The following is a 27,395-nucleotide window of genomic DNA, read 5'->3' as shown; positions in this document are numbered from 1 at the left end:
TGATGAACTATTTTCCAATTCGGGAGAAGGTACAAATTACCTTATCAAGCTCTACTTTCCTCCCACTCACTTCTTTCGAGAGAAACTCCTTCTCTAGAAAGGATCTATTATCAGCAACAAATTTGCCTTCGGATCTGTGATAGAAGGTGTACCCAACAATTTCCTTTGGGTATTCTATGAAGACGCACTTCTCCGATTTGGGTTCGAGCTTATCAAGTTGAAAAACCCTTTTTCATATAAGCATCGCAACTCCAAACTTTAAGAAACAACAGCTTAGGTTTACTGCTAAACCATAGTTCATGCGGTGTCGTCTCAACGGATTTAGATGGTGCCCTATTTTAAACGTGAATGCAGCTGTCTCTAATGCATAACCCCAAAACGACAATGGTAAATCAGCAAGAAACATCATAGATCGCACCATATCCAATAAAGTACGATTACGACATTCGGACACACCATAATGTTGTGGTGTTCCGTTGGCGTGAACTGTGAAACTATTTCACATTGTTTTAGTTGAAGACCAAACTCGTAACTCAAATATTCGTCTCCGCGATCAGATCGCAGAAACTTTATTTTCTTGTTACGATGATTTTTTTTACTTCACTCTGAAATTCTTTGAACCTTTCAACTATTTTAGACTTATGTTTCATCAAGTAGATATACCCATATCTGCTCAAATCATCTTGTGAAGGTCAGAAAATAACGATACTTGCCACGAGCATCAACACTCATTGGATCGCATACATCGGTATGTATTATTTCCAATAAGTTAGTAGCTCATTCCATTGTTCCGGAGAACGGTGTTTTAGTCATCTTGCCCAAAAGGCACGGTTCGCAAGTACCAAGTGATTCATAATCAAGTGGTTCCAAAAGTCCATCAGTATGGAGTTTCTTCATGCGCTTTACACCAATATGACCTAAACGGCAGTGCTACAAATAAGTTGCACTATCATTATTAACTTTGCATCTTTTGGTTTCAATATTATGAATATGTGTATCACTAAAATCGAGATCCAATGAACCATTTTCATTGGGTGTGTAACCATATAAGGTTTTATTCATGTAAACAGAACAACAGTTTATTCTCTTACTTAAATGAATAACCGTATTGCAATAAACACGATCAAATCATATTCATGCTCAAGGCAAACGCTAAATAACATTTATTTAGGTTTAACACTTATCCCGAAAGTTTAGGGAGTGTGCGATGATGATCATATCAATCTTGAAACTACTTTCAACATACATCGTCACTTCACTCTTAACTAGTTTCTGTTTATTCTGCAACTCCCGTTTCGAGTTACTACTCTTAGCAACTGAACCAGTACCAAATACCGAGGGGTTGCTATAAACACTAGTAAAGTGCACATCAATAACATGTATATCAAATATACCTTTGTTCACTTTGCCATCCTTCTTATCCGCCAAATACTTGGGGTAGTTCTGCTTCCAGTGACCAGTCCCTTTGCAGTAGAAGCACTTAGTCTCAGGCTTAGGTCCAGACTTGGGCTTCTTCACTTGAGCAGCAACTTGCTTGCCGTTCTTCTTGAAGTTCCCTTCTATCCCTTTGCCCTTTTCTTGAAACTAGTGGTCTTGTTAACCATCAACACTTGATGCTCTTTCTTGATTTCTACCTTCGTCGATTTCAACATCACGAAGAGCTCGGGAATCATTTTCGTCATCCCTTGCATACTATAGTTCATCACGAAGTTCTACTAACTTGGTGATGGTGACTAGAGAACTCTGTCAATCACTATCTTATCTGGAAGATTAACTCCCACTTGATTCAAGCGATTGTAGTACCGAGACAATCTGAGCACTTGCTCACTAGTTGAGCGATTCTCCTCCATCTTTTAGCTATAGAACTTGTTGAAGACTTCATATCTCTCAACTCGGGTATTTGCTTGAAATATTAACTTCAATTCCTGGAACATCTCATATGGTCCATGACGTTCAAAACGTCTTTGAAGTCCCGATTCTAAGCCGTTAAGCATGGTGCACTAAACTATCAAGTAGTCATCATATTGAGCTAGCCAAACGTTCATAACGTCTACATCTGCTCTTGCAATAGGTCTGTCACCTAGCGGTGCATCAAGGACATAATTCTTCTGTGCAGCAATGAGGATTAACCTCAGATCACGGATCAAATCCGCGACATTGCTACTAACATTTTTCAACACAGTTTTCTCTAGGAACATATCAAAATAAACATATGAAAGCAACAACGCGAGCTATTGATCTACAACATAATATGCAAAATACTACCAGGACTAAGTTCATGATAAATTTAAGTTCAATTAATCATATTACTTAAGAACTCCCACTTAGACAGACATCTCTCTAGTCATCTAAGTGATCACGTGATCCAAATCAACTAAACCATGTCCGATCATCACGTGAGATAGAGTAGTTTCAATGGTGAACATCGCTATGTTGATCATATCTACTATATGATTCACGCTCGACCTTTCGGTCTCCGTGTTCCGAGGCCATATCTGTATATGCTAGGCTCGTCAAGTATAACCTGAGTATTCCGCGTGTGCAACTGTTTTGCACCCGTTGTATTTGAACGTAGAGCCTATCACACCCGATCATCACGTGGTGTCTCAGCACGAAGAACTTTTGCAACGGTGCATACTCAGGGAGAACACTTCTTGATAATTAGTGAGAGATCATCTTAAAATGCTACCGTCAATCAAAGCAAGATAAGATGCATAAAGGATAAACATCACATGCAATCAATATAAGTGATATGATATGGCCATCATCATCTTGTGCTTGTGATCTCCATCTTCGAAGCACCGTCATGATCACCATCATCACCGGCGCGACACCTTGATCTCCATCGTAGCATCGTTGTTGTTACGCCATCTATTGCTTCTACGACTATCGCTACCGCTTAGTGATAAAGTAAAGCAATTACAGGGCGTTTGCATTTCATACAATAAAGCGACAACCATATGGCTCCTGCCAGTTGCCGATAACTTCGGTTACAAAACATGATCATCTCATACAATAAAATATAGCATCATGTCTTGGCCATATCACATCACAACATGCCCTGCAAAAACAAGTTAGACGTCCTCTACTTTGTTGTTGCAAATTTTACGTGGCTGCTACGGGCTTAAGCAAGAACCAATCTCACCTACGCATCAAAACCACAACGATAGTTTGTCAAATAGACTCCGTGTTAACCTTCACAAGGACCGGGCGTAGCCACACTCGGTTCAACTAAAGTGAGAGAGACAGACACCCGCCAGCCACCTTTAAGCACGAGTGCTCGTAACGGTGAAACCAGTCTCGCGTAAGCGTACGCGTAATGTCGGTCCGGGCCGCTTCATCTCACAATACCGCTGAACCAAAGTATGACATGCTGGTAGGCAGTATGACTTATATCGTCCACAACTCACTTGTGTTCTACTCGTGCATATAACATCAACGCATAAAACCTAGGCTCGGATGCCACTGTTGGGGAACGTAGTAATTTCAAAAAATTTCCTACGCACACGCAAGATCATGGTGATGATATAGCAACGAGGGGAGAGTGTTGTCTACGTACCCTCGTAGACCGAAGCGGAAGCGTTGATGTAACGTAGAGGAAGTAGTCGTACGTCCTCCGGTTCAACTGATCCAAGTACCGTTACTCCGGCACCTCCGAGTTCTTGACACGCGTACAGCTCGATGACGCACCCTCGATCTCCGATCCAGCAGAGGCGCCGAGGGGGAGTTCCGTCAGCACGACGGCGTGGTGATGATCTTGATGTTCTCCTGTCGCAGGGCTTCGCCTAAGCACCGCTACAATATGACCGAGGTGTAATATCGTGGAGGGGGGCACCGCACACGGCTAAGGAACGATCAATGATCAACTTGTGTGTTCTAGGGTGCCCCCTTACCCCCGTATATAAAGGAGGGAGGGAGGAGGTGGCCGGCCCTAGGGGGGCGCGCCATGAGGAGGGGGAAACCTACTCCAAGTAGGTTTCCCTCTGTTTTCCTTATCTTATTTGGAGGGGGAAGGAAAGAGTACTAGTATTAGGAAGTAGTACTAGTAGTAGTAATAGGAAGAGGGGGAAGGAGAAAGGAAAGGGGGGGCCGGCCCCCCTCCCCAATTCGGATTGGGCTTGGGAGGGCGCGCCCCCCCTGCCTTGCTCCTTCTCTCTTCCTCCTACATGGGCCCAATAAGGCCCATATACCTCCCGGGGGGTTCCGGTAACCTCCTGGGGCTCCAAACTTCTCCGGAACCTTTCTGGTGTCCAAATATATCCGTCCAATATATCAATCTTTATGTCTCGACCATTTCGAGACTCCTCGTCATGTCCGTAATCATATCCGGGACTCCGAACAACCTTCGGTACATCAAAATACATAAACTCATAATATAACTGTCATCGAAACCTTAAGCGTGCGGACCCTACGGTTCGAGAACGATGTAGACATGACTGAGACACATCTCTGGTCAATAACCAATAGCGGGACCTGGATGCCCATATTGGTTCCTACATATTCTACGAAGATCTTTATCGGTCAAACCGCATAACAACATATGTTGTTCCCTTTGTCATTGGTATGTTACTTGTCCGAGATTCGATCGTCGGTATCCAATACCTAGTTCAATCTCGTTACCGACAAGTCTCTTTACTCGTTCTGTAATACTTCATCTCATAACTAGCTCATTAGTTACATGCTTGCAAGGCTTAGGTGATGAGCATTACCGAGAGGGCCCAGAGATACCTCTCCGACAATCGGAGTGACAAAACCTAATCTTAAATTATGCTAACTCAACATGTACCTTTGGAGACACCTGTAGTACTCCTTTATAATCACCCAGTTACGTTGTGACGTTTGGTAGTACCCAAAGTGTTCCTCCGGTAAACGGGAGTTACACAATTCTCATAGTTACAGGAACATGTATAAGTCATGAAGAAAGCAATAGCAACATACTAAACGATCAAGTGCTAGGCTAACGGAATGGGTCAAGTCAATCACATCATTCTCCTAATGATGTGACCCCGTTAATCAAATGACAACTCTTTTGTCCATGGCTAGGAAACATAACCATCTCTGATAAACGAGCTAGTCAAGTAGAGGCATACTAGTGACACTATGTTTGTCTATGTATTCACACATGTATTATGTTTCCGGTTAATACAATTCTAGCATGAATAATAAACATTTATCATGAAATAAGGAAATAAATAATAACTTTATTATTGCCTCTAGGGCATATTTCCTTCAGCTGCAACGTCTTATGTTGCAGGAATTTTCTACGATGAGTAAGAGTTACGTTGTAGGGTTACGGTCTACACTCAACTTGCCATTGGCGTTGATGGACTCCACACCCTTATGTTTGTTTCCGCTGAGACTTATGAGGTATATATCAGTTTTACGTTATTTATACATGTGATTGTACTTTGATATATACATTGATGTACTGTGTGTGCCAGCATACCGATCCAGGGATGGCACGGATACACAGAGGCTTGACTGTTTGAGGTGGGTCGCTACATCAATACCGGCACGCGCTTGGCCGGGTTGCTCGACCCGACCAAGCCCCGCAAGCCGGCCAGACTAGCCGACCCGGCAAGACACGTCGACTCGGCCCCGACAACTAGCGCAAGACAGCCGAACCCGGCACAACCAAAGCCTCCTCGACAAGCCAGCACCATCTGTGGCGTGCTACGCAATCCAGCCACGGGTCAACTCCCATCCCATCCAGGCCGTATGATGGGACGAGACTTCAATCAACAATGACCGAGGTAACAGTGCCCCGCCCATGCCTTTGGTCAGCAGGAACTTGGCAATAGTGCCCCTCACCTACCCGCTGACCAGAGCTGGCGTGGCTATAGTGCCCCCGCCTTCACCACTGACGACAACAAGCGGCAACCTGACGGAGAGCACTGTACACGACTTGACTCGGCCATGCCCTGACGATCGACAAGACGGCGCATAGTCCTCCTAGGCATGCGGGGCCCGCACCTAGGGGAACCCGACGAACCACAAGCCCTCAGCGGGACCCAGCCCGGGTTCCCGGACACCGACAATACGGACCCACCAACTTGTAACATTACCATTGTACCCCCGGGGGGTTGGACTATAAAACCCCCCGGGAGCCCGCGATCATGAGGCAACAGAACAAGAGAGAAAGCAGAAGACACATACGAGAGAAAAGCAAGCAAGCATAGGACTAGCCACACAATAGCGACACCGGAGAGAAGGAGCAGCCCAAGCCTTGGCCAGCTTCCTTCCTCCTCCATACAGCTCCAGGAGCAACATTGTACTATCGATCATCCAACTACACTCGGAAGGACTAGGGGTATTATCTCTCCGGAGAGCCCCGAACCTGGGTATGTCTGGCGTCCCGCGCCCGCTCATGCCAACCTCGCCTCTGGAGCCCGCAAGCGCCCTCGAGCCTCCTCCTCTCTTTAGCCATCCCTGGGCATCTGCCGTGCGCCCACCACGACAGTTGGCGCCCACCGTGGGGCAGCTCGAGGAGCTGGCCGGGAACATGCTCCAGACGGGGCCCTTCTCCTACACCGACGAGTCCGTCGCGCTGGCGGATGACGTCATCGGCGCACTTGTCACCTCCTTCGCCGCGCTGCGCATCTCTGATGCGTTCGCGGCCAATGAGTACCCCAGCGAGGTGCTCAGCTACTCCGACTCTCCCCTCTCCCTCGGCGGCGGCATTTCCGCCGGGGCAATGGATGTCCACGTGGAGGTCTTCGTCACCGGTGATGACGCCTCCTCCTCGTCGAGCAAGACGAGGAAGGCTGCCGAAGCCAAGGCCGCAATGGATCGGATCGAGCCGTCTGATCTGTTGCGCGCCACGATGCAGAGCCTCCGCATCCCCATCGGCACCGACGTCGACGCCACCAACGTCGCTGAGTCCCGAACCCAGCTCGAGGAAAGGCGCCAGCAGATGCTGGACCTGTCCGAGACGCTCGCCGCCACTCAGCGTCGCCTGGACGCCGCCCAGCTGGAGCGCGATGCCGCCTACGGATTCACGCCCGCCGCGGCCGACCCAAGCCGGGTCATCGACGTGCGTGCCCGGGGAGGAGCGATCAGCCGGGCCCTCGGCGCTGTCCCAACCCTCTACGAGACCCCAACAAAGAATATGCGTGCTGCCCAAGCAGCCGCAACTGGCCTGGACCAGCTCGCAAGTGAGGAGCTGAAAGAGCGCATCGGGTGGATGCACGAACTCCTCCATGCCGCCAACACCCAGCAGGATCGCCTCAACCAGCTCGCCAAGTCGGCGGGATCCGGCTCCGCCCGCCTTGGCGGGCCCGGCGAACTTCTGCACACCGCTTCCTCGCCACCCGGCGAGGCGCACTCCGGCCGAGCCCGGACTCGGCGCGACCCGGCCGCTACAGCCGCCGGCCGATTGGGTGACGAGTCCGTCCTAGAGATCCAGTGTGGACCCGGCCAGCATGGCCAGCGTCCGGCTCCAACCGACCCAGCCCCCCGTGGCCTGGCCGCAAGTCGACTTGGCCCGCGTGCCATCGACGACGCCAACACTCGCCACCGCCTCGACCGGCTCGCTCGCTCCCTAGAGGTGGACGAGAGCGGCGCTATCGGGCCGACGTGCTTCGGCCCGCGTATCCAGGAGGAGCCCTTCCCCAAAGGATTCATGCTCCCCCGCGACACCCCCAAGTACAACGGGACGGTGAAACCAGAAGACTGGCTCACCGACTACACCACGACCATTGGCATCACCGGTGCCAATCGTCGTCTCGCCATGCGCTACGCACCGCTCATGCTCCAAGGGTCGGCCCACACGTGGTTGAACAACCTGCCGATGGGCAGCATCAACACGTGGGTGGACTTCGAGGGATCCTTCGTCCGCAACTTCATGGGGACCTACAAGCGGCCCGGCCGCCCTAGCCAGCTCGCCATGTGCGTGCAAGGGCCTACGGAAACCAGTCGCGAGTACCTTGCACACTGGACCGAGCTCCGGAACAGCTGCGAGGGCGTCCATGAAGTCCAGGCGATCCAGTACTTCGTCAGCGGGTGCCGAGACGGCACCCTCCTCAAGCACAAGATCTTACGCTCCGAGCCGGCCACCATGGCCGTGCTCATGGTGATGGCGGACATGTACGCCACCGCCGACTCCGCCATGAAGATCCAGGTGGCGCTGGATGAAGCCGGCAAGACAAAGCCGGTTCCCCCTCCGAAGCCGGCCGGCGAAAGCAGCCGACAGCAGCATCAGCAGAACAACAAGCGCAAGGCCGACCAGCCGGCGCTGCGAAATGACAACCGGCTCGTCGCGGCTGCCGAGCCCGCGGCGGACCCGGCGGCGAAGCGCCGACAAACCGGCAAGACGGCATGGCAACCCGCCATGAGCTTCGAGCAGATACTTGACGCCCCCTACAAGCACCACAGCAGCGCAAAACCCTCCACGCACACGCTTCGGCAGTGCGCCATCACCAAGCGCATCATGAGGGGCGACGTCCCACCCCCTCCGGCTCCGGCTCCCGGCGCGGGACAGCCACCTCCACCGCCGCCTCCAGCTGGCGGCGCGATGCACGACGATGCCTACCCGGACCAGAACGCGGCCTACGCCGTCCTCACCAGCCTCGGCGACGACAAGCGCAACAAGCGCCTCCTTCGGCAGAAGGTGAACACCGTCGTCCCGACCAAGCCGGAGTTCATGCATTGGTCGGATCGCCCGATCACCTGGACCCGGGAGGATCACCCAGCAGTCATGCCGAGTCCGGGTGGTTACGCCCTCGTCCTCAACCCCACCATCATCACGCGGCGCACATGCAAGTTCTCCCGAGTCCTCATCAACGGCCGGCAGCAGCATCAACATCCTCTACCGCGACACGATGACCAAGCTCGGCCTCAAGGCCGAGGACCTGGAGCCGACCCGAACGACCTTCCAGGGCATCGTGCCCGGCCTCTCCTACTCCCCCATTTGCTGGGCCAGGCTAGATGTCTTGTTCGGTGACAGCGGCCACTTCCGGCGCGAACCGATCTGGTTCAAGGTGGTGGACCTGTCCAGCGCATATCACGCGTTGCTGGGTCGGCCCGCGCTCGCCAAGTTCATGGCGGTTCCTCACTACGCGTACCTGAAGATGAAGATGCCGGGTCCCAAGGGCCTCATCACCATCACCGGCGATTACCGCAAGTCCCTGGAGTGCGCCCGAGATGGCACCAAGTTGGCCGAGTCGCTGGTCATTGCCGAGGAGCGGCGCCAGCTCGACCTGATCGTCGCCCTGGCAGGCGAGGCCTCCGCCGCATCGAGCCCGACCCCGGACCCGGCCGACGAGGCCGCCTTCAAGCCCTCCAAGGAGACCAAGAAAGTGAAGCTCAACCAAGAAGACCCCAGCTGCAGCAAGTACGTTGTCATAGGCGCCCGCCTCGACCGCAAATAGGAAGGCGAGCTCGTCGACTTCCTCCATGAGAATCGGGATATCTTCGCATGGACCCCCAAGGACATGCCGGGTATCCCGAGGAAGTACGCCGAGCACAAACTTCACGTCCGCAAGGACGCCAAGCCTGTCCGTCAACCCCTATGATGATTTTCCAAAGAGAAGAGAAGAACTATTGGTGAAGAGGTCGCCAAGCTTTTGGCGGCCGGCTTCATAATGGAAGTTTTTCACCCCGAGTGGCTGGCCAATCCAGTCCTCGTCCTGAAGAAGAACAAGATCCTGCGCATGTGTATCGACTACACCAGCCTCAACAAGGCCTGTCCCAAGGATCCGTTTGCCCTCCCCCGGATCGACCAAGTCATCGACTCGACCGCCGGGTGTGAGTTCCTGTCCTTCCTGGACGCTTACTCCGGCTACCACCAGATCAAGCTGGACCCGGCCGACGCCCTGAAGACGTCCTTCATCATGCCCTTTGGGGCGTATTGCTACATCACCATGTCGTTCGGCTTGAAGAACGCCGACGCCACCTTCAAGCGCTGCATACAGAAATGCCTGCTGCCGCAACTCGGCCGCAATATCCATGTGTACATGGACGACATCGTGGTGAAGACCAAGCAACACCTCACGCTCCTCGACGATTTGAAGGAAACATTTGCCAACCTCCGCAAATACAAGGTCAAGCTTAACCCGGAAAAATGCGTCTTCGGTGTCCCGGCCGGAAAGCTACTTGGCTTCCTCGTCTCGGAACGCGGCATTGAGGCGAACCCAGAGAAGATCAAGGCCATCGAGCGCATGCGCAAGCCGGCTCAGCTGCGCGATGTCCAGAAGTTCACCGGATGCTTGGCCTCGGTTAGCCGGTTTCTAAGCCGGCTGGGCGAGAGGGCGCTACCCCTGTACCAGCTGATGAAGAAGACGAGCCCGTTCGAATGGAACGGCAAGGCAGACGAGGCCTTCCAAGACCTCAAGCGCATGCCCTCCATCGCACCAGTCCTGTCCGCGCCGACCGACAAGGAGCCGCTTCTGCTCTACATAGCCGCGACCTCGCGGGCGGTCAGCACGGTGCTGGTGGTCGAGCGACCAGAGAAGGGCAAGATCCAAGCCACCCAGCGCCTAGTCTATTACCTGAGCGAGGTGCTCTCCAACTCCAAGCAGAACTACCCGCACTACCAGAAGATGTGTTACGACGTGTACCTCACTGCCAAGCAGCTGAAGTAGTATTTCCAAGAGCACGTTGTCACTATGGTCAGCACGGCGCCTATCGGAGAAATCATCGGGTACCGGGATGCCTCTGGCCGGGTTGCCAAGTGGGCGATCCAGCTAGTCGGCCACACCATTCTCTACGAGCCCCGCACCACGATAAAATCTCAAGCCTTGGCCGACTTCCTCGTTGACTGGACCGAGACCCAGTACTTGCCGCCACCTCCCGACTTGACGCATTAGCGCATGCACTTCGACGGGTCCAAGATGCGACTCGGCTTGGGGGCCGGCATCGTACTATCGTCCCCGAAGGGCGACCGGCTCCGCTACACAATCCAGATCCACTTTGCCGCATCCAACAATGTCACCGAGTACGAAGCCCTTGTGCACGGCCTCTGGCTTGCCAAGGAACTCGGCATCCGACGCATCCTGTGCTACGGCGACTCGGACCTGGTGGTGCAGCAGTGCTCCGGCGAATGGGACGCCCGCGACTCCAACATGGCAAGCTACCGCTTCCTCGTCTAGAAGCTGCCCGGATCCTTCGAGGGCTGCGAGTTCCTCCACGTCCCACGCGCGGAGAACGAAGCAGCCAACACGCTCGCCAAGATCACCTCGTCACGACAAACCATCCCGTCCGGCGTCTCCCTTGAGCACCTGCGCAAGCCATCCGTCAAGCCATCACCGGACTCTGAGTCCATCCACGTTCCAGACGACCCGGCCGCACCTCAACCCGGCCCGGGGACTACCGAACCCGGCCCGGGACTGCTGAACCTGGCCCGGGGGCTGCTCAGCTCGACCCGGCCACCATCGTCCCAGACCCGGCAGTCGCCATCCCCGACCCGGGGGCTGCTCAACCCGGCTCGGGGCTGCCGACTCGGAACCCACCCTGGTGGCCGTCTTTCCCGTGGCTACTGCTCCATCTTGGGCCCTCCCAATATTAGAATTTTTGGAGAACGGGGTTCTCCCCATGGACGAGACCGAAGCTCGGCAAGTGCAGCGCCGGACGTCCGCCTACAGCTTCATCAACAACGAACTCATCAAGCGTAGCTGCACCGGCGTGTTCCAGCGTTGCGTCGGGCAGGAACGGGGCATCGACATCCTCCTCGACATACATCAGGGCGAGTGCGGGCACCATGCCGCATCACGATCCCTGGTGGCCAAGGTGTTCCACCACGGTTTCTACTGGCCCATGGCCCTCCAGGATGCCGAGTCGGTCGTCCTCAAGTGTCAGGGATGCCAACGCTTCAGCAAACGCAGCCACCAGCCGACGTTAGCACTCCGCACCATACCGATCTCCTGGCCCTTCGCGGTCTGGGGACTCGACATGGTGGGACCCTTCAAAACCGCTCGAGGCGGCATGATGCACTTGCTGGTGGCAGTGGACAAATTCACCAAGTGGATCGAGGCAAGACCAATCAAGAAACTGGACGGGCCAACAGCCGTCCAGTTCATCAAGGACATAGCGGTGCGCTACGGCATGCCAAACAACATCATCACCGAAAACGACACCAACTTCGCCAAGGGCGCGCTCAAACAATACTGCTCCGTCTCCGGCATCTGCGTCGACCTAGCCTCCATTGCACATCCGCAGTCCAACGGGCAGGTCGAGTGGGCCAATGGACTCATCTTGTATGGTGTCAAGCCGTGACTCTTCGAGCCACTCATCCGCTCACCCGGCAGCTGGCTTGACGAGTTGCCAGCCGTTCTCTGGAGTCTACGCACCACGCCAATTCGGTCGACTGGGTTCACCCCGTTCTTCCTCGTCTACAGAGCCGAAGCCGTCATCCGGACCGACGTCGAGTTCGACTCGCCACGCATCATGATGTACACCGAAGCCGAAGCCAGAGAAGCCCGCAAAGATGCCGTCGACCTGCTCGAAGAAGCACGCCTCCTGGCGCTCAATCGCTCGGCCATCTACCAGCAAGGCCTGAGGCACTACCACAGTAAGAAGATCAAGCCCCTCGCGTCCCGCGAGGGCGACCTCGTCCTCCGACTCGTCCAAGAGCAGGCAGGCCAGCACAAGCTGTCCCCTCCATGGGAGGGCCCATTCATCGTGAGCAGGGCCTTGCGCGACCGCAACGCCTACTACCTCATTAATGCATGCAAGTCAAGGAAGCGCAAGAAGGACACCGCCAGTGAAGAAACGACCCAGTCGTGGAACGCGGAACTCCTCCGCCCGTTTTACAGTTACCCGCATGAGCGTATGTATCGTCGCCTTTTGTAAATGCATGAAACCATGGGGTCCCCAAACGAGACTCGGTGGCTGCCTTTTGTCGACCAATTTATTGTGTCCCTATTTTCTTGCATCACTATACCACTGAACCCGGCCACCAGTCTGACTCGCTCGACCCGGGGGCTCGGGGGCTGGCCAGCTCGGTCACCACCCCGTCGCCTTACTTGGTGATTCCTGATAAAGTTAGGATGCCGCGGTCCCCCACTTCGCCCTAAAGCCACAGATCCAGCTTTGGCTGTCGGCTGGCAAGCACAATGGGCCAAAGTTCCTTTACGCTTCATACACTAAGTCAAAGGCTACCGGGTCGATCAACCCGGCTAACCATTCATCAAATGAACAGCCGCACGACCGGCTGCTCGCCAACCGGCTTCGCCGGATTGCCGCCAGCCGGCCCAGTGGGTGTTTCGCTCGCGCTCAACGTTTTGAGGGACCCAAGTCCTGCGTGCTCCTCTCAAAGAACCGAACTCCTTGTCACGGACCGGAGCCTCGCCCTTCTGACTCGCGGGGGGGGGGGGAGGTTTGAGAAAGGAAAAACACATGAAATTGGTCGAAAAAATGAAAGGCAAAAAGCAAAAGCACCCATGACATCTACACAAGTATTTAAGAAAAGGCCCACGGCCCGAGTTCATTACACCCTAAAAACCTTCAGTGGGTAGGTGGACCTGCTATTTAACAAATTTTACACAAAGTGTCTCAGGCATCTCCAGCACCGCGTCACGACGCCGACGGCTCTCCCCTGGCGGCCTCCGAGTCCAGCGAGGCACCGGTGTCGGTGTCAAAACCGGCGGATCTCAGGTAGGGGGTCCCGAACTGTGCATCTAGGAGGATGGTTACAGGAGGCAGGGGACACAAAGTTTTACCCAAGTTTGGGCCCTCTTGATGGAGGTAAAACCCTACGTCCTGCTTGATTAATATTGATGATATGGGCAGTACAAGAGTAGATCTACCATGAGATCAGAGAGGCTAAACCCTAGAAGCTAGCCTATGGTATGATTGTACGTTGTCCTACGGACTAAAACCCTCCGGTTTATATAGACACCGGAGAGGGCTAGGGTTACACAAGGTCGGTTACAAAGGAGGAGATATACATATCCGTATTGCCTAGCTTGCCTTCCACGCCAAGTAGAGTCCCATCCGGACACGAGACGAAGTCTTTAATCTTGTATCTTCATAGTCCGGCCAAAGGATATAGTCCGGCTGTCCGGAGACCCCCTAATCCAGGACTCCCTCAGTAGCCCCCGAACCAGGCTTCAATGACGATGAGTCCGGCGCGCAGTGTTGTCTTCGGCATTGCAAGGCGGGTTCTTCTCCAACTTTCAAGTGTTCGTAAGCAGTGTCCGGCTCCATAAATGTTGAACCTCTTGGCTTCTGTGCCCAATAAGGGCTTTCTCCCACACGCCGAACGAATACGAGGCGCCAGGGCGTTTTTACCTTCACCCCCTAGCCAGATAAATAAATTGTCTATTAAAGGAATGGGGATTCTTAGATCCGATCCATACCATCCACCCCCAGGGAGAGTTCATCAGAGCATGTTTCGGAAAGATCCATTCTAGCATGGCCGACCTCCGCATCTCCTCCTCCCGCCCCCGTAGCCCTAATCCCGGTGATTGGGAGAGGTGTTCAGTCCCGCATAGTCGATTAGTCGAGCTGCAGACTAAGGTATTTCTCCCTCCAGCGTATATGGTGCCCGTTCAAGCCGGGCTTGCCACCTACAATGGCGGGGCGCAAGAGGAGAGATTTCCTTGTCCCTCCATGGGGGAACGGGTCTGGCTTGTTCCTTACTTACTAAGGGGACTCGGATTTCCAATTCATCCGTTCCTCCGCGGGCTCCTGGAGTTCTACGGCCTCTAATTACACAATCTCACCCCTGCCTCCATTCTACATATGCCGGCTATGTTGCTCTCTGCGAGTTGTTCCTAGGCTGCGAGGCTCACTTCGAGCTGTGGAAAAGGCTATTCTGCTTTGTCCCTCGCACACAAAGGGAATCACTTTATCAAGTGGGTGGAGCCGAAATATGGCGCATCGCCGATACCGGATACCTGTCCGGTACCCCGAAGAAGCCGTCTGAAGACTGGCCGTCAGAATGGTTTTATATGGAGGACGTCCCCCTTCCGGACCCTGTTCGGCGGGGTCTTCCTGAGTTCAACAATGCTCCTTTGAAGAAGCGCCAAAGTTGGCGCCCACAGAGCCCCCAGGCGGAAGACAACAGAGAAGTCCTCTATCTGATGAACTGGATCAAAGCATTGGCTCGATCAGGATTGACAATAATCGAAGTTATGTCGATGTGCATAATGCGGGGAGTGCAGCCACTTCAATATTGTGGGTACCCCTTGTGGTGTTATAACGGGGCGGATGACGCCACCCGCTGCGGGCGTAAGGGTCCGGACAATGCGCCACTCTAGCGAAAATTCTGTCTGAACTGTTCAAGGGTGAGGAAGAGGAGTTCACCCGCATTAAGCCACGAGATGGATTCTCCATGTACAATCCTCCAAGCTGGGTAAGTTATATCTCCCTGCCCCTATTTTTCCCGCATTCTTAATCGTAAGTATTCACCTTGCCACTTTGCGGTAGGAACTGCGAAAAGCCATAAAGGAGGTCAGCAGCCCTTCTCCACAACCAGAGGACCCTGACCGGGCCCTCGATTCCGGACTTGAAGAAGATCCGGTTGTCTCCATGGAACTGATAGACCGGCAGTTCTATCAGTTAAGCTGCGACGATGCCCTGGTGGCCATTATGGCCGACTATCCCGGACTGCTCCCTGCATCGCAGGTAAGAAAAATCAAAAAGTTCCAACTCCAAAACTAGGATCCCCTTTTAGGCACTTCACCCACCATATACACATGGCATCTTTTACAGGGAAGGCATTCGGGATGCTCTGCCGAACCCGCAGCCACTCGCCAACAAGAGGTACCGAGGCCGGGTAGGCCAAGAAGGAAGGCGGTCAGGACAGAGGCGCCGGCGCAAAGGTATAGGAAAAACCCGCTCCGTGGTTGTCGTCTTTCTCAAAATGTAATGACGCCCACGTTTCTTTAACAGAAAGAATGCACGCTGGAATATGTCCGGCGATGCTGCCAATCAAGCTTCCATCAGTCGAGCGCCAGGACCGGACATGGAGGCGGAAGGCGATATGGGGCAGGCGCTGGATAATCTACAGAGGATGTAGATAGATTATCCGCTACAAACTCAGAAGTGGAAAGCGCCATGAATCATAGGCATCGTCGGGCCGTACTCCGCAACGCTTGTTTCTCACCAGAGGCGTTCGACGCCTTCAATTCTGGAGAGGCGTACCTCCATGCTGCTCAAGATGGTCTAGCCAGAGAACGGATCAGTATGTAAAGGATGTACGGGTGAGTAAATATGATGATTTATATGTATTAGTAGCCCTTGAGACTTGAAATAGTTAGCAGAACTGATTTAAGGATCATCTTTAATGTGCAGGTTCTTATAGAGAAGAATACTAGGCTGTCCCAGGAGCTGGAGGAATGCAAGACCCAACTGGGGGCCGCTCTTGCCGCATTGCAGGAACAGAAAAAGCCTCCCGCTGGTAACATTTACTTTAAAGAATGGTGGTTACCATATAGTGTGCGACGTGTTTGCAGATCTAACAATTGATTTTGCAGATGAGTCCGGAGAAAGTCCGGGGGACCAGCATGTTATGCGATAGCTAGAGGCTGGCAAACGTGTGTTGACTAAGATTATGCTGGAGAAAAACAATCTCCAAGACGCCAACATTAAGCTGAACATGGAACTAAAAGACGTTCGGGGCCAGCTTGCGGACTCCGAGAAGGAGAATAAGCGGCTTCGGCGTGGCATTTTCAGTAAGTGTTTGAATGAATCCTTTTTAGAGGAATTCAGCGAAGAAGTTGTCTAACAGCGTTATGTCTGTAGGTATGCTGACGGGTCATCCCGCGGAGGAAATGCCCGGGTCTGCGGGTGATCTTCTGTCCGAGCTGTCACATCTGCACGAACAAGTTCGGCAGGTGATGCAGGGCGTTGCCCAGGCCTTGTGGCTGTCCGTCTCCCTGCCAGAAGGCATTGTAGAGCTTGCGGAGAAGCTGAAGGGAGCACGACGATGCTTCCGTTTATGGAAGATATCAGCATGCCAACAGGGTGCCAGAGAAGCCTGGGCCATGGTGAAGACGCGGTATACCAAGGCAGGCCCAAATCACATGGCCGAGGTCGGACCTGTGGGGCCCGACGGAAAAGAGATCCCCGCTAGCTTAGTTTATGGGCAAGTAGAATTAGCCGCAAAGTATTCTCAACAGGATTGTAAGCTGGACCGCCTGTTGGATGGTATAAAGGAGGAATTTAGTCAGTCTGCATGACTATGTAATTGAAGTGACATGTATAATGCCTTCTAGCCGGATTGTAGATCATTTGTCATTGCGGACCTTTTCGCTTCAACCTTCGGGCCCGATAGTCCGGAGTGAATCCGAATACCCGCTCAGTTATATAAAACCGGGGTATGCGTGGAGACCAGGCGTAGGGGTCATTAGTGCTTTATCAGACAAGTGCCCAACTAGTTATGTTATATTACATGGGTAGTAAGAAATATCTTCCAGGGAGAATAGTTCCGTTAAGGGTTCCTTTCCCTGGGTAAGCATGCCCTAAAGTGCATGTCCGGACTGTGATAAGAAACACAGAAAAAGCATCTGGGGGCAGATATGGACAATAAATAAAAATCATCTTTTGTTCACCGACCGAATATTCCCTTAAGAACACTAGCTTTCGGCTTCACCCAGTCTGAGGTACACATCCGGCTGACTCGGCAGTAACAATCACACATGTGCTCCCCTTATGCCCTAGCCGAATTAACGAGAACGTAGGGCATAAATACAAGAGCCAGGCAACCCAGCTTGGCCAAAACTTAAGTCATATCGATGCATATAATGGTGAAAAAAGGTACATGCAGAAGTATAACACATGTGTTGGGCGTGAGGCCCAGATAATAAATTTAAGGTTCTGTGAAAGAAGCCCCCAGGTATGAAGAGTGCGGCTAGCGCATCTATAATGTACAAGTGAGGCACAAGGTGACCCTTGAAGGCCTAGAGAAATAATAAGAGAAATAAAGAAAGGGAAACAAGACAGATGATGCATATGCAGAAAATGGACAAAGGGAGGGGACTAACATAGAGTCCGGTGCTAGGTGTAGAATCTTCGGAGCCTGGCCGCGTTCCATGGGTTCGGCTCGAGTCGACTAGTCGATGCATCCCGCAGTCGGTACGCTCCACCCGTCAGAACTTGGTCAATAATGAAGGGATCTTCCCATTTGGGCTCGAGCTTGTTCTTTTTCTTATCCGGCAGGCATAGAACTAGTTCGCCAATGTTATAAGTTTTGGCCCGTACTTCTCTGCTTTAGTATCTGCGAGCCTGTTGCTGATAAAATGCGGAACGGGCTTTCGCTATGTCGCGCTCCTCCTCCAAGGTGTCCAGACTGTCCCGCCGATCGAGCTCGTCTTCTCTTTCTTCGTACATGCGCACTTGAGGTGAGTCATGAATTAGGTCGCAGGGCAAGACTGCCTTTGTGCCGTACACCATAAAGAACGGTGTATATCCGGTACTACGATTCGGCGTGGTCCGCAACCCCCAGAGTACGGAGTCGAGCTCCTCTACCCAGTGCATGTCAGACTCCGTTAAGGAACACACTAATCTGGGTTTAATGCCGCTCATTATAAGACCGTTTGCTCGCTCGACTTGACCGTTGGTTTGTGGGTGATAGACTAAAGCATAATTGAGCTTGATGCCCATTTTGCTGCACCAGAGTTTTACCTCGTCGTCCGTGAAGTTCATGCCATTGTCAGTGATGATGCTGTGGGGGATGCCATAACGATGTACAACCCCGGATATGAAGTCTATCACCGGTCCGGATTCGGCTGTTTTAACCGGTTTGGCCTCTATCCATTTGGTGAATTTATCCACCATGACCAGTAAGTGTTTTTTCTTGTGGGTTCCCCCTTTAAGGGGTCCAACCATGTCAAGCCCCCAGACCGCAAAGGGCCATGTAATGGGGATTGTTTGGAGGGCGGTGGGTGGCATGTGGCTTTGATTTGCAAAGAGCTGGCAACCGGCGCAACGTTGGACCAAGTCCTGTGCGTCTGCCCGGGCTGTTGGACAATAGAATCCTGTGCGGAAGGCCTTGCTTACAAGGGCCCATGCTGCGGCGTGATGACCGCCGAGTCCGGCGTGAATTTCTGCCAAAAGATTCCGCCCTTCCTCTTCGGAGATGCACATTTGAAGGACTCCGATAGTGCTTTTTTTGTACAATTCTCCCTCATGGACCCTGTAGGCCTTGGATCGCCGCACTATGCAGCGTGCCTCATTTTGGTCCTCTGGAAGTTCCTATCTAGTTAGGTAGGCCAGGAATGGTTCTGTCCATGGGGCAATAATGGCCATTATTACGTGGGCTGAAGGTGTTATTTCGGTGGCAGAGCCTCCGATTGTGTCAGAGTATTCGGTATCGGGCATTTTGGCCGGGTCCGGACTATTGTTACCGGTGTCTCCTTCCCATACTACGGATGGCTTGAACATCATTTCCAGAAATATGTTGGGGGGGACCGTATCACGTTTTGCGCCGATGTGGGCGAGGACATCCGCCGCCTGATTGTTTTCTCGAGCCACATGGTGAAATTCTAGCCCCTCGAACCGAGCTAACATTTTTAGGACAGCGTTTTGATAGGCCGCCATTTTCGGATCCTTGGTGTCAAAGTCTCCATTTATTTGGGATATTGCAAGGTTTGAATCCCCACGCACCTCCAGGCGTTGAATGCCCATGGAGACTGCCATCCGAAGACCATGCAACAGAGCTTCGTATTCGGCTGCATTGTTGGAGTCTGTATACAATATTTGAAGTACGTACTGAACGGTATCCCCGGTTGGGGATGTCAGGACGACGCCAACCCCTAGACCAGCCAGCATTTTAGAACCGTCAAAGTGCATGATCCAGTTGGAGTATGCGCCATACTCTTTAGGGAGTTCGGCCTCCGTCCATTCGGCGACGAAGTCGGCCAATACTTGCGATTTAATGGCTCGTCGGGGTTTGTTTGTTATGTCGAACGGGAGGAGCTCAATGGCCCATTTGGCAATCCGGCCCGTAGCGTTGCGGTTGTTTATAATATCATTAAGTGGCACTTCCGAGGCTACCGTAATCGAACACTCTTGAAAGTAGTGTCGTAGCTTCCGGGACGCCATGAATACCGCATAGGCTATCTTTTGATAATGTGGGTACCGTGATTTGCATGGAGTGGGGACAGTGGATACATAGTATACCGGCTTTTGAAGAGGGAATTTATGTCCGGCAGCTTCTCGCTCGACGACGAGCACTGCGCTTACAACTTGATGAGTTGCCGCAATGTACAATAGCATTGGTTTGCCAATGTTTGGCGCGGCCAGGATTGGGTTGGTTGCCAAAATGGCCTTTATTTCTTCCAATCCGGCTGTGGCAGCATCCGTCCACTCGAAGTGTTCGGTGCGCCGAAGAAGGCGATAAAGGGGTAAAGCTTTTTCTCCTAAGCGGGAGATAAAGCGGCTTAGAGATGCCACACATCCAGTTAACTTCTGGATTTGTTTGAGGTCTGTTGGTGTAGCCAACTGTGACAAAGCTCGGATTTTGGCCGGATTAGCTTCGATACCTCTACTAGAGACAATAAAACCCAGGAGTTTTCTGGCTGGTATGCCGAAAACGCATTTTTCCGGATTGAGCTTGATGTCGTATGCTCGGAGGTTGTCGAATGTGAGCCTCAAGTCATCTATCAAAGAGTCGACGTGTTTGCTTTTAACAACCACATCGTCTACGTATGCCTCTACTATTTTGCCGATTTGTTTCTCCAGACATGTCTGAATCATGCGCTGATATGTTGCGCCGGTGTTCTTGAGCCCAAAAGGCAATGTGTTAAAATAGAAGGGACTGTATGGTGTGATGAATGCCGTTGCGGCTTGGTCGGACTCCGCCATCTTGATTTGGTGGTAACCGGAGTATGCGTCGAGGAAACATAATGACTCGTGTCCTGCGGTAGCATCAATGATTTGATCGATGCATGGGAGGGGAAGGGATCCTTTGGGCAAGCTTTATTGAGGTCTCTGAAATCGACACAAAGGCGCCAGGATTTGTCCTTCTTTGGTACCATCACCAGGTTTGCTAGCCAGTCCAGATGTTTTATTTCTTTGATGAATCCGGCCTCCAATAACTTGGCTAGTTCCTCTCCCATGGCCTGTCTCTTAGGTTCGGAGAAACGCCGAAGAGCTTGCTTGACCGGCTTGAATCCCTTTAGGATATTGAGGCTATGCTCAGCCAGCCTGCGTGGGATTCCTGGCATGTCTGAGGGATGCCAGGCGAATATGTCCCAGTTCTCACGCAGGAACTCTCATAGTGCGGCGTCCACAGCGGGGCTTAGTTGTGCCCCGATGGAGGCTGTTTTTGTAGGGTCCGTTGGGTGGACTTGGAATTTGACTATTTCATCCGCTGGTTTAAAAGAGGTGGACTTGGATCTCTTGTCGAGTATCACGTCGTCCCTGTCCACTGTGGAGCGTAGCGTGGTTAATTCCTCGACCGAGAGGGCTTCGGATAATGCCTCGAGGGCCAATGCGACTGTTTTGTTTTCGGCGCAGAGTGTTGTGTCCGGATCGCTGGCGAGAGTGATGATTCCGTTGGGCCCGGGCATTTTGAGCTTCATGTACCCGTAATGGGGTACGGCTTGGAAGATTGTGAATGCCTCCCGTCCTAAAAGAGCGTGATAACCACTGCTGAACGGGGCCACTTGGAATGTAATTTCTTCGGACCTATAATTATCCGGCGTGCCGAATACCACATCTAGTGTGATTTTCCCAGCACAGCATGCTTCCCGACTGGGGATGATTCCTCTAAATGTTGTGCTACTTTGCTCAATGCGGTTCCAGTCTATTTCCATCTTTTGAAGAGTTTCCTCATAAATGAGGTTTAATCTGCTGCCGTCGTCCATGAGTACTTTGGTGAGTCGAAAGCCGTCCACGGTTGGACTGAGGACCAGTGTGGCTGGTGCTCGGGCTGTTCGGAATTTAGGTTCGTCACTGGCATTGAAGGTAATAGCCGTTTCACTCCATGGATTTATTGCTGCTACGTGGAAGATTTCGGCCATGCTGCGAGTGTTCGCTTGCGTCTATTATTTGACGCGAAGGTCTCAAAGACCGTTAACACCGTATTGTTATCCACGGGATGGTTCTCTGTGGTATTTGGGAGAAGTAGATCCTCACCACTTTTGACCACCTGCCGGAGTGTCCAACATGCTCTAAGGCTGTGCGTTGGTATTGTATCCGCTGTACTATGAATTTTGCAGGGTCCGTTGAGCCATCCTTCCAGTACGGTTCCATACCCTATAGAGGGTTTTTTTGGTAGTTGACCCGGGTGTATTGTGATAATGCACCCTTTTGTTTCGGATTGGGTTTGTATTCAGGGCCGGATTATCCCAAAAGTTTATTTTGGTTTTCCAGGCACTTTCCATCGCACAGTACTTTCGTACTATGGACGCCAAGTCAGCGAAGCGTGTTATCTCACAGTGATTTATGGCGTTAAAGATTCCCTTGTCCGTGCAATTATTGCAGAAAAATAGGATTGCGTCTTCCTCGCGACAGTCCTTAACCTTGTTCATCGCAAGGAGGAATCTGGCCCAATAGTGATGTACTGTTTCCTGGGGCTCTTGGCTTATGTGGGAAAGATCGCTTATGTTTGGGTGGGTGGGTGGAATTGAATCCGAACCCTCACCTGATCTGGGATCCAGGGGCCGAGGAATTTCCAATTTTGGAAGTTCCGGTTCCGGGGTGTGACCCGATAATCCTGGCCCGCTGCCTGACTCTAAGTTCAGGGATTGGATGTTGTCCTCCCGCGAACGGGCATCCGACTCAGAGAGTTCAGGAATCCGGACATAGTTGGTCCTCAAGATGGAGGAAAGGTCGCCGCATTGTTCCTCCACCACTGCAATATGATGGGTGACCGGTGGAGAGTTAATCTCCCTTTGATCGGGTTTAAGCCCAATCCCATCATAGTCCGTAGCGACTCCCAAGGCGGCGATACGATCTAAGAGCTCATTTAAGGAGGCGAGCTCCATTGGATCCATCTGTTCGACGAGTGCTGATTTGACGTGGAGGCTGTTTTCGATGACCCGAGAAGTCATCGTCGGCGCGGTGGCCGAACAGGCGGTCATGATGAAACCGCCTAGCCAGAGAGTTTGGCCGACAGCCAAAGCTCCCCCGACAGTAGTACCATCTTTAAAGATGAGACAAGACATCCTTCCTTCTAGCGACGGCACAAAGGAACTCTCAATGAAAGCACCAATGTCGGTGTCAAAACCGGCGGATCTCGAGTAGGGGGTCCCGAACTGTGCGTCTAGGCGGATGGTAACAGGAGGCAGGGGACATGAAGTTTTACCCAGGTTCGGGCCCTCTTGATGGAGGTAAAACCCTACGTCCTGCTTGATTAATATTGATGATATGGGCAGTACAAGAGTAGATCTACCATGAGATCAGAGAGGCTAAACCCTAGAAGCTAGCCCATGGTATGATTGTACGTTGTCCTACGGACTAAAACCCTCTGGTTTACATAGACACGGAGAGGGCTAGGGTTAGACAATGTCGGTTACAAAGGAGGAGATATACATATCCGTATTGCCTAGCTTGCCTTCCACGCCAAGTAGAGTCCCATCTGGACACGAGACGAAGTCTTTAATCTCGTATCTTCATAGTCCGGCCAAAGGATATAGTCCGGCTGTCCGGAGACCCCCTAATCCAGGACTCCCTCACCCGGTGTCCTCCTCAGCACCCGCGTCGCGCTAGATGCCCGTCTCCTCCGAGCTCCCCTCCAGATCATGGAGGAGCAAGCCGTAGTCGTCGCCGTCCACGGCCCTGCCGTCTTTCGTCCGCTCCGGATGGAACACGTCGTGGAAGGCGAACTCGGCGATGTAGCTGGCCTGGGAGGCGATCCGGCCGGCTTGCTCCTGTAAGTGCTGCTCTGAACCGGCCCGCTGGTCCATCAACGCGTCCAGCTGCAGGTCCAGATGCCAGGACAGCGTGAACCGGAGCGCCATCTCAGCACCGGCACGAGCGGTGGAGACGCGCCACTCGCCAAGCCAGTCCGGCCCCATCTCCAACCAACTCGCTAGGCGCGAGAAGCTGCTCGGTTGGACGGAGTCCGGCCATAGGGCCGCCGTCATCGCGGTGCCGGCCTAGGACAGCCGTCCCAACTGCGTTCCCAGGACCCGCAGGCGGGCCTCAGTGGCGGCAATGATCTCCGGGAAGGTCTAGGCCACCCGCGGATCCGTCCCGGACCCAACGACACCGGTCGGGTTGCGCTGATGGCAGACGGCTTCCTCCGCCAGCCGCTGTGTCTCCGGGAAGGCCCCTACCGCAAAGGAAGAAGCAAGTTAGAAGAAGAACAACAAGGAAGAAAGGCCGGATCCCGACCCGGCGAACGACAAGAAAAAGCACTTACTGGAGAAGGACTCTTCCAGGTGTTGCACTTCAAGCAACGTACCACGCTGCTCCCGTTCGATGGCGCGATCGCGCTCCTTGAGCGCCTTCTCCAGATCGGCCGCCTTGGCAAGGGCCGCCTTCAGCTTGGTGTCCTTGTCTTCGGCCGCCTTCTCGGCCGCCTCGCGGCGACGGGTCTTGTCCTGACGGGCCCCCTCAGCCGTACCGACTTACTCCTGCAGGCGATCCACCTCGGCCTGAAGCCGGCCCTTGTCATCGGCCAGCTGGCCATGCTGCTGGTCCGCCTCCACCAGGGCCTGCTGCGCCTCTGCCACCTTGGCGTCTTCCGCCTTAAGGTGCTCCACCTCGGCCTCGAGGCGGCTCTTGTGACCCGCCAGCTGCTCATGCAGCCGGTTGGCCTGGTCAAGAGACCGCCGAGCCGCGGCAGCTTCCACCCTCGCCTGCGCCGCCTCGACGCCAAGGCGGCCGGTGTTGGCAACGAGCCGATCATAGTGATGACTGTCCCGGAGCAGACGAGTCCGTCAGGACAGCACCTCGGCTGCGAAAAAGGACTCAGCAGAAGAAAAAAGCAAGACTTAATATTTGGCCCAACTGTTACACAGTTGGCCCGAATCTCGGGGGCTACACCCAGTGGGCACGCTAGTGCGACCCCACTAGAAAAGAGTACAAGAATACCTGCGGCGACGCGGAGCTCCTCCTCCTTGGTGGCAAGCTGCTCCTTGAGCTCCCGGTGCTTGCCCAGGAGACGATTGTAGGAGGCGACCCGAAAAGCGTTGAGATGCTGAAGAAAGCAAAAGTCAGAATAAGGCCAACACTCTAAAGATTCGACCCAACTACTATGTAGTTGGCCCGAACCTCGGGGGCTACACCCAGTGGGTGCGCTGGCGCGCCCCCACAAAGAAGAAATTACAAGAAAACTTACCAGAACGGCACGCTCCAGGTCGCGCGTTCGCTCCACCTCGGCTTGGGAGAAGGGCTCGAGCCGTTCCGTCCGGCCTCGCAGCCGGCGACTGACGGGGTCCAGCGCCGCCTCCTCCTGGGTCTGAGGCCCGAAGACAATGGCACTCTCGCTCCGCGCCGGTTGCGGCACGGCAGCTCGGCTCCCTCCCTGCCGGGGCACCAAGGCGTACTCCCCGCTGGCCGCTCGCGACGCGGCCAGCACCTCCTCCGACGCCCCTCCCAGCGACAACGACAACCCGGACGTCGGGACGCCCTGCGTCACCGTCTCCGGCCCAGTTGCCGGGGCGGCCTCCGGCACCGCCGCCTGCGGTGCCTCCTCCAAAACCGGCAGCGCATCCGACACCGCCACCCGCAGCGTCTCTTCCAAAACGGCGCCGCCTCCACCACCATCAGCCCCCGCTCGCCCGACCATGTCGGCCCGCGGTGGGGAGTAATCCGCCACCTCCTTGACCGCCCGGCCGGGGATCACCACCGCAGACCGACCTTCATGACCGCACTCCCTCGCCAGCAACGGCTCAAAGACCGTCGCCGCCACCATCGTGCCCTCCAGCATCTCGCGCCAGGCCGGCTCCGCGCCGCCTCGCGCCCATGCCGCCATCGCGACGGTCCAAGCATGGACCGACGGCGCCTTCAGCTCCCCCTCGGCCCGGTTCCTGTCCCGCCAGGCCACGACTTCGGCGTCGTTCGGATCCAGGCCAAGGTCCGAGTCGGCCTGTTCCTCCACCTCGGCCTGCTCGGCGAGGTCAGACCAGCTCCTGCGGAACTCGGCCCCTTCGGCGGCCGCGACTTCCGCCGCCGCCCTCGCCAGCGCGATTGGCGACCTGAAGAAGAAGACGGAATAAGCAGAAAAGAAACAAGACTAGCTCGAGTAAAAAATCGGAGCGCGAACGAGAGATGAAGCTTACCCCGCCAAGACTGGGACCGGCGTTGGCCTCCCATCCCTGCCGCCGCGCTTCCTCTTGGACGGCCTCCCGGCCCCGGTCGGGTCCGCCGTGCGCTTCAGGGCCTGGGGTCGCGGCGCGATGCTATCTTTCCCATGCAGGCGGCTCGGCGCCATCCCATGCGAGGACCCGACTCCGCCCGCGTCGCCGCCTCCCCCGCCTTTAGGTGTACAAAAATAGGGGCGCATCTTTGTACCCCTTTTCCTTTGCACGGGCAGTCAGAGCCGCGCCCGCGGCCACACCAAGCAGAATGAGGGAGGTGAGCCAAGGTAAGATTGAAGCCCAAGACAATCAAAGCAACACCAAGGCCAAAACCACAAAGAGCAAAGGGACGGAGCCAGTTCCCCCAGCAAGACCCTTGCCGGGCCACCCGGCAAGGCCCTCGCCAAAGACGCCGGCAAGGCCACCGCCAAGCCCACGTCAGCCAAGCTTCCACCGCCGTTCACATGCAGCTGCCAACCCAACCAGCTGGGCAGGCACCTGCGTGGCAACATGCAGCTCCTGGACCAACTTCGTGAAGGCTCCACTACCGCGCCAACTCAGCTGCCTGCCTGCCTACATGGCACCACACGCATCCCTGGCCGAAGCGCGTGTCGAAGTGAGGAGGAGCAGTGACGGACGGGACGGACCTCGCCCCCGTCCCTGATAAAGCAAGAGGACACCTAAGCGATGCATTAAATGTGCCTTGTCCTGTAATATGAGGGATAACCTCGTGCCACTGTAGACCTTTCCACCTCCTGTGTGCCACTGTGGCAACCCCTTTTTCCTATAAAAGGAGGCCCGAGGCGACGAGGATAGGGATTCGGCTCTTTCGAACCACACGCTGACCACAACTAGTTCGAGAGCTCAAGAACTCTCAGAAATACACCCACCAAAGTAGGTTTACGCATCCTCGCGGCCCGAACCTGGGTATACGATCCTTGTGCTGTCTACTAGCACTGCTCTCCTCGCAACCGTGTGCCCCGGCTACCGTAGTAGGGATTCCTGTGATCCCATAGGTGTCGTTCCACACCGACATCCTTGGCGCGCTAGGTAGGGGGCGCAATTGTGAGCATCTGGTCTAGTAGTCAGCCTAGCAGTTCTTCGTCGCCATGGCCCCTAAGAAGAGGAAGACCACGGCGGTCGATTCGTTGGGAGCCGAACAACCTGCGCCGGTGCGGACGAGCAGCGGACCGATCGCAGACAGGACCCGGGCAGTCGAAGCCTGGCGAGCGGCGTTGTTCGCACGCCAGAGGACCGGCTACA

Source organism: Triticum dicoccoides, chromosome 7A (assembly GCF_002162155.2).
Source record: "Triticum dicoccoides isolate Atlit2015 ecotype Zavitan chromosome 7A, WEW_v2.0, whole genome shotgun sequence".
In the NCBI taxonomy this organism is placed as follows: Eukaryota; Viridiplantae; Streptophyta; class Magnoliopsida; order Poales; family Poaceae; genus Triticum; species Triticum dicoccoides.
Note: the sequence above shows the minus strand (reverse complement) of the source record.